This window comes from Chionomys nivalis, chromosome 6, assembly GCF_950005125.1.
Source record: "Chionomys nivalis chromosome 6, mChiNiv1.1, whole genome shotgun sequence".
NCBI lineage: Eukaryota > Metazoa > Chordata > Mammalia > Rodentia > Cricetidae > Chionomys > Chionomys nivalis.
In genome coordinates this window covers 22,299,277-22,305,705 of record NC_080091.1, presented here as the reverse complement: position 1 = coordinate 22,305,705, position 6,429 = coordinate 22,299,277, and the positions used below count along the sequence as shown (strand labels likewise).

Genomic DNA, 6,429 nt, shown 5'->3' with positions numbered 1-6,429 from the left:
GCACGGAGCTGCTTGCTGCAACACATTTACTTCTGCCTATGTTGTGGTCCTTATCACGCAGCGTTGTCATTTTGCTTTAGATGATCTTTAGACTGTTTCTAATGAGGGGCCTCTTTCATATTTTGTCATATAGTTACAATTTCCAGCACTCAGGTCGCTAGGCTTGGGAGTAAGCACATTTACCCCACTGAACCATCTCACAAGTCCTGCAGTGGTTTTCATATATGTGTGCATGTGCCCTGGTTAGTGTTCATTAAACTTCTCAAATATGCAGGTTTATAATTTTCACCATATAAAAAAGTATTTTCAGACATGTTACTTCAAATCACTTCTGTGTCACCTGCTGCTGGCTCTTCTCTTACCAGGGACTGCAATCACACAAATATTAGAATATTTGGTACTATCCCACAAACCACACTATATTTGAGGGACTTTTCTCTTTATGTTTGGGGACTTTCTCTTTAATGTGTATGTGATGTGTTTAATGTGCTTTATTTTGGAGAGATTTGATTACTCTGACTTTAAGCAACCATTTTCATTTTCTTTTAACTGACTTAATTTGCTCAGTGGCTAATTGTCTCTGAGTTCTAATACTATCCAGCAACACTTGTATTTTAGAAGTTGTAAAGTTAATGTTCAGATTTTTTCCCCCGTCTCTAATTTCTCTTTCAATCCATGGAAGAAGCTTATCGCAGCCGCTTTACTGTTGACGGCTAATCCTATCACGTTAGTCCTTGTGGCTTTTTGTAGACTGACTTCACACCTGGTGACAGATTTAGTACACCCCCACCTCTCCCTGCCACTCTGCTCGCCAAGTTCTCTTGTTACTTCCCGGGAATCATCTCCATTTTGCTGTGTGTTTCTTCAGTGCCAGCCAGTGATCTACCAGGTTCTGTTACCGATTCCTCCTTTTATGTTCCACACACCACAGCATTATCCGTCCCCACAATTTCAACAGCAATCAATTGTGTCTGCTATTGCCCTGATCCCTTTCCAGAGCCCATGACTCGGCACCGCACCCCCTCATCTACATGTTCCAGATACGTCTCAGACTCAATGCATCCAAAGGACGCCACACCAAACCTCTCTCAAAAGCAGCTGACTCTCCTTATCCCCTCATTTAAGGAATGGCATCACTAGCTTATAAACCTGGAAACCGGAAGTATAGGAGCCATTCTTGGGTCTCCCTTGTAGTAGATACTGTGATGCCCATCTCAGCCTCTATTCTGCTGATTTTGGGCAATCACTATAATTTTATTGGGATAACCACACCACTTCGTTATAACTTTGGGAAACTCACTACTTCAGCTCTAGAGCTCATGTGTCTTCATCTTGAGATAAACTCGTGCAATTTACTGACCATTCTTCATGTATGTGAAGGCATGGGAATCAATTGCTTGCGACTCCGAGGAAAGAGGTTTCAATCCTTTCTAAAAAGAGATTTTCTTCTTATATCTTCCTAGACACAGATGGTAAAACAGGAGTTGTTGGTAGCTGTCACTTGACCAGAAAACTAATACTAAGGAAAGAAAAGCAATGGAAACGAGAATGAAGAAGGCCTTTAGTCACTGACTGGGTTGCTGAGTTAATCCTCCTGTAGCCACCCCTTACCTGGATTTTTTTTTTTTTAACCTAAGTGGGTCAAAAATCCTTCTTTATTGCTTAAATCAGTTGGAGTTTGGTTTCTTCTGCCTGCAACCAAAGCACCCCCACCCATAACTTCCCGTCACCATTTGCCCTCCAAACACAGGCAGTTAAGCACCAGAGAATTCTATTCTCTAAGTAGGACCTAATTACACTCAATTTTGTCTCGTGGCACTACCAATTCCTCAGTTCCGTCTCTATCCATCCCCCAATAACACTTCAATAGACTTCTGTGGCAGATTGAATAAGAAGGCCTCCCACAGACTCATGGATTTGAATGCTTGGTCACTAGGAAGTGGCATTATTGAGAGGTGTGGCTTTGTTGGAGGAGGTGTGTCACTGGGGGGTGGGTTTTGAGGCTTCAGATGCTCAAGCCAGGCCCAGTGTCTCTCTCTTCTTACTGCCTGCAGATCCAGATGTAGAACTTTCGGCTCCTTTTCTGGCACCACATCTGTCTGAGCACTGCCTTTCTTCCTGCCCTGACAATAATGGACTAAACCTCTGAATCTATAGGCCAGCCTCAATGCAATGTTTTTCTTTATAAAAGTTGCTGTGGTCATGGTGTTTCTTCACAGCAATAGAAATCCTAACAACTAAGACATCTTCATACATACTACATCTCACAGACTGATTTTTATAAAGCATATATCTTCTTGAAACTTCATCTGTTTATAGTTTACTGATTCCAGAAGAAAAAAAGATGGCATTCTTTAAGTATATTGCCCAAGACCTACATGGGCTTGGCTGTCTCTTTTAGATTTTTTTGAGTTTCCTCTTGCCTCTCTCCCCAATGCCAGTCGACCACGGCTAGCAAAAAATACTCACGAGCCTTTGTATTTTATGCTCTCTTTTCTCTCTTTCCTCTTTGCCTCTAAAATACACGAACATAAAAACTGTGAGTCATCGCCACATTCAAATGATCTTTGAAGCATTTCCTGACCCTGCCCAAGGCTGAGGTCGTATGCATTTTCCTATGACAGCATAGCTCACACTGACTCCATTCATCTGTCTCTTCCTGGGCAGAGTAAGGACTTTGAATACAAAATATGCTTCTTTTATATATATTTTTTGCTCTCTTTTTAAGACTCAATAACGTGTTTAGCACATAGTAAATATGTTCACTTGTTTTTTTAATATTTTATTTAAATATCTACATTATTTTAAAATATTTAAATATAGGTGTGTTTGCCTGCATTATGTACTGATGAGGCCAAAAGATGGTAAAGACTTCCCTGGGACTGACGTTCCAGATGCTTGTGAGTCATCACATGGGTGCTGGGAATAGAACCCAGCTCCTTTGGAGGAGTGCATTGTCCTGGCTATCTCCACACTTACCACCACCACCACATATACATACCTGGGCAACTAGAATGGGTGTAGGCTTAGCTGAGCAGCCCAACAACATACCCAGACCGTGGTTCAGGTTTCTTGTTACCAAAGGAAAATTGCCTAATATGTACACTGAAATGTCTTGGACACTCAACTTCACCTTTTGAACTTATAGATTTTTTAAGATGAGCAAGTCGCATTACCATGATCAAACGATGTTATTAATGCTGACCTTCACCTTTGCCTGGACTAAAGTTAAATGTAACTAACTGAGCAAACCAATCATGCGATTCTGTTAATGGCCATGCTCCTAACCGTTTTATAACTTAATTGTTAAAATGCTAAGAACTAGTAGATCTAGTGTCTTGTGTAATTAATTCACTTGAAGGAGGCAAAGGAAAGGGGTATTTATGATTTCTAGAAGAAATCTGAGCAGCCAGGGAGACTGCCATGACGGGAGGAAGTGAGATTTCACTGGGCACTTGAAAGTGGTGAGGCTAGTTGTTGGGGGTGGGGCGAAGCAGGAGAGACTGGCTATGGGCCCGAACCCGATGGCACCAAAAACACAAGACCAGCCTTGTTTAATCAACTACAGTACTGAACCATCAGGCTTAGTGAACCAGTGACCATGGCAACAGTCCCCGCCCCAATGCCCTTACGCATGCGCAACAGAGCGAGCCGTAGGCGCCTCCACAATAGACGCTTTTTTCTCAGTCGGAGAACTACATCTCCCAAGAGCCTCCTCGGCACCGCCTCCCGAGGTGGCCCTGCCCCGTCCTCTTGTGCCCCGCCCTCCCACTAGTCCCCTCCCCTCCCTCCCAGTGTGTGTCAGTGACCCAAAGGCGGTTAGAGGCGGAGGGACCGTCGGGGGCGCCGCCGCCGCCTCCTCTCCAGCGCCAGCACCAGCAGCGGGAGCAGCAGCAGCAGGAACAGCAGCAGCAGGAGCAGCGGCTGTGCGGCGCCACCGGATCTGCCTGCAGCCCGGGGAAGGCTCACCACAAAGCGGGCCCGCGCCTCTCTCCGGTCCGCGCTCCTCGGCGCTCGGCTCGGCTTGGCGTTCCACTCGGCCTCGCGGGGCTCGGCGGCTGGCGGGAAGGCGGCGGGCTCCGCGGGTGCCTGCGTTCAACCGGTGCTCGCGCCGCCCCCGCGTCCCTGGTGTCGGTGCTCCGGCTCCTCGCGGCGGGCCGAGCTGGCGTTCCGGCCACCAGCCGTCGTCCGGTGAGTGCGGCGCTGGCGAGGGGAAGGGGGCGCGGGGGCCCGGCGGCGCGGAACTTCCTCCGAGGCTGTGCCGGTGGCGGCGCGGCTGTGCGCGCGCCCGGCCGCCCGCGGGGAGGCGGCGGGGAGCGGAGTTTGCGGCGCCGCATCCCGCGCTGTGGGAGGAAGCGCCTTTGTGAGGAGCTGCCCGGAATGCCCTCCCCCCACGGCTGGAGCGGCCGCGCGAGTCCCGGGCCGGCTGGCTGCCCGGTTCTCGGTCCCGCGGCCGGGCTGCAGGCCGGCCAAGTGGAAGGGGAACAAAGGGGCGGTGGGCTTTTCTTTTGTTTGTGTGAATCTGGTTAACTTCTGCTTCCTTACATAACGCAGACTTCCAAGTTAGTCATTCTTTTTATTGTTATGATTATTGTCATCATCTCTGTGTGCCTCTCACATTTCCTTTCATCTTTGGATCTCCGAGCGTTTTAAAAACATTAATTAATCCCGCCTCCCGGGCCCTTGCCAAGCCCGTTTCCCTAAGTGGGTAAACTGAGGTCCAGAAAGCCCTCAAATTGATAGATACGCTTGATGTACCGCGGCTGGTGTCTGAGGCTCGGAAAGCGTTTATGAGTAATAACTCATTCTCTAAATGCCCTGTGGAAAAGTTAAAGATGCTCATTTTACTTACAGGTTAAGTGAAGTCTGAAGGAAGCCTGGGTAATTGTTAGGTAGTTGAGACAATAATTCCTTTAAAATAGTGTTTGAATCTTAAAACCTCAAAGGACTTTCTGGAAAATGTTTCGAGTGGTGAAGATACTGTACGCCATAAACTCACTTCGCTGTCTATTATGTCTGTATGTGCAGGACTCTTAGGAAGTCGGAGAGCAATGAGGAGAGGAGGGGATAGTTTCTGCTTAGCCTATGTTTAACACGTTGTAGTCACTAAGCACGGCGTTTTGCGCTGTGGTTCGAGCCCCAGTAGTTCCCCTTAACAAATATTATTGAGCACCTCATCCATAGGACACTTGATCATACCGAGAATTGGAGCTTTTGTGTATCAGTAGGCTGTCTGTTTGGGGTCAGAGGCTCTTCTTACTTAGTAGAACGTCTTTGTGTGTGTGTGTGTCTTCGGAGCAGGTACTTTTGTAACAGATAGGACATTGTCTTTTCTCCGCGTGGGACTGAGTTTGCCAAGTAGTGTGGGTTTAAAGTTTTTGAATTATGGAAAGGGTGCAGTTCCTCAAATTCTTCGGTTTCGGTTTATGATACGTTTTTGCAGGTAACCGAAAATATTTTCTCAGAGTCCTCAGATACACATACTTGAAACCTTCTGGTTGTCTAAATACAACAGATAAGTTTCTGTTGTTGTTTTCTTTTCGCATCTGTAGTAGATAGAGGACTGTTAATCCCGGGAGGTTTTTACGTATTTTGGTACCGATTGGAAGATGTGAAAAGTTTAAATCAAATGTTATTTCTACAAGTTCTTTTCCTCAGTTGTGTGAGACTCGGGGCTGTAGAAGCAGTATTTTCACTCGGATAATTTAATTCTGTAATGTATAGCTGCCCCTGGGTTTCAATCTGGTGGGTGTGTCAGAAAATGAAAGTGAGACCTTGTTTTCTTCCCTGTTCTCCAACCTATCCGTTTCTGAAGTTTGATGACGGGTGATACATTTAACACTTTGAAAACGGGACAGTTAAGTGTGTGGAAGATTGCATTTTATGGTTAGAGCGCCTCAACTTTAAGCTTTTCAAGAGGAAACTTACACCTAGGTTTTTAGTGTAATAGAAGCATTGTTCTGTTTATTGACTTGAAACAGTAAACTGAAAATCCGCCTTAGTTGCATATTTGGGGGTTATTTATGTGCTCCTTAAAATTGGCATTTAAGTAACCTTATTTTGAACTTTTTCCATGGTACTTACCAACCAGATTTATCAGGGCCATTTGTACTTTTTTTTTTTTTTTTTTTGGTTTTTCGAGAGGCCATTTGTACTTTTAAGGGAACTACTAACAGTGCCTTTGCTCAGCCCGATCCCAGGAGTCCAGAGGAGGAAGTAAGTGAATTTTGGCTTTGCAGGTTTCCCAAGCTCTTCGGGAAACTTTTAAAACTAATGGCCAAAAAAATATGGGGCAGGAAATGGTGCTACTGAGGCAGGTTTCAGGGGGAAGCCTCCGAATGTTTCCATTTACCTTAGTTTCAACTTCCTTTTCCCTTTCAAAATGTCAGTTGTGTTTTGATTCCTTTGATTTCGAGCGAGCCCCGTTGT

At 45.8% G+C, this 6,429-nt stretch overlaps 1 protein-coding gene across 1 annotated transcript in view; it reads left to right on the top strand.

Annotated features, from left to right (window-relative positions):
* The first annotated feature begins 3,816 nt into the window (after positions 1 to 3,816).
* Peli1 (pellino E3 ubiquitin protein ligase 1) overlaps positions 3,817 to 6,429 on the top strand; it is a 56,130-nt gene continuing 53,517 nt past the window's right edge. The window contains exon 1 of the mRNA XM_057772681.1: positions 3,817 to 4,191. The gene's annotated coding sequence lies outside the window, so the exon portion shown is untranslated. The remainder of the gene's footprint in view (positions 4,192 to 6,429) is intronic.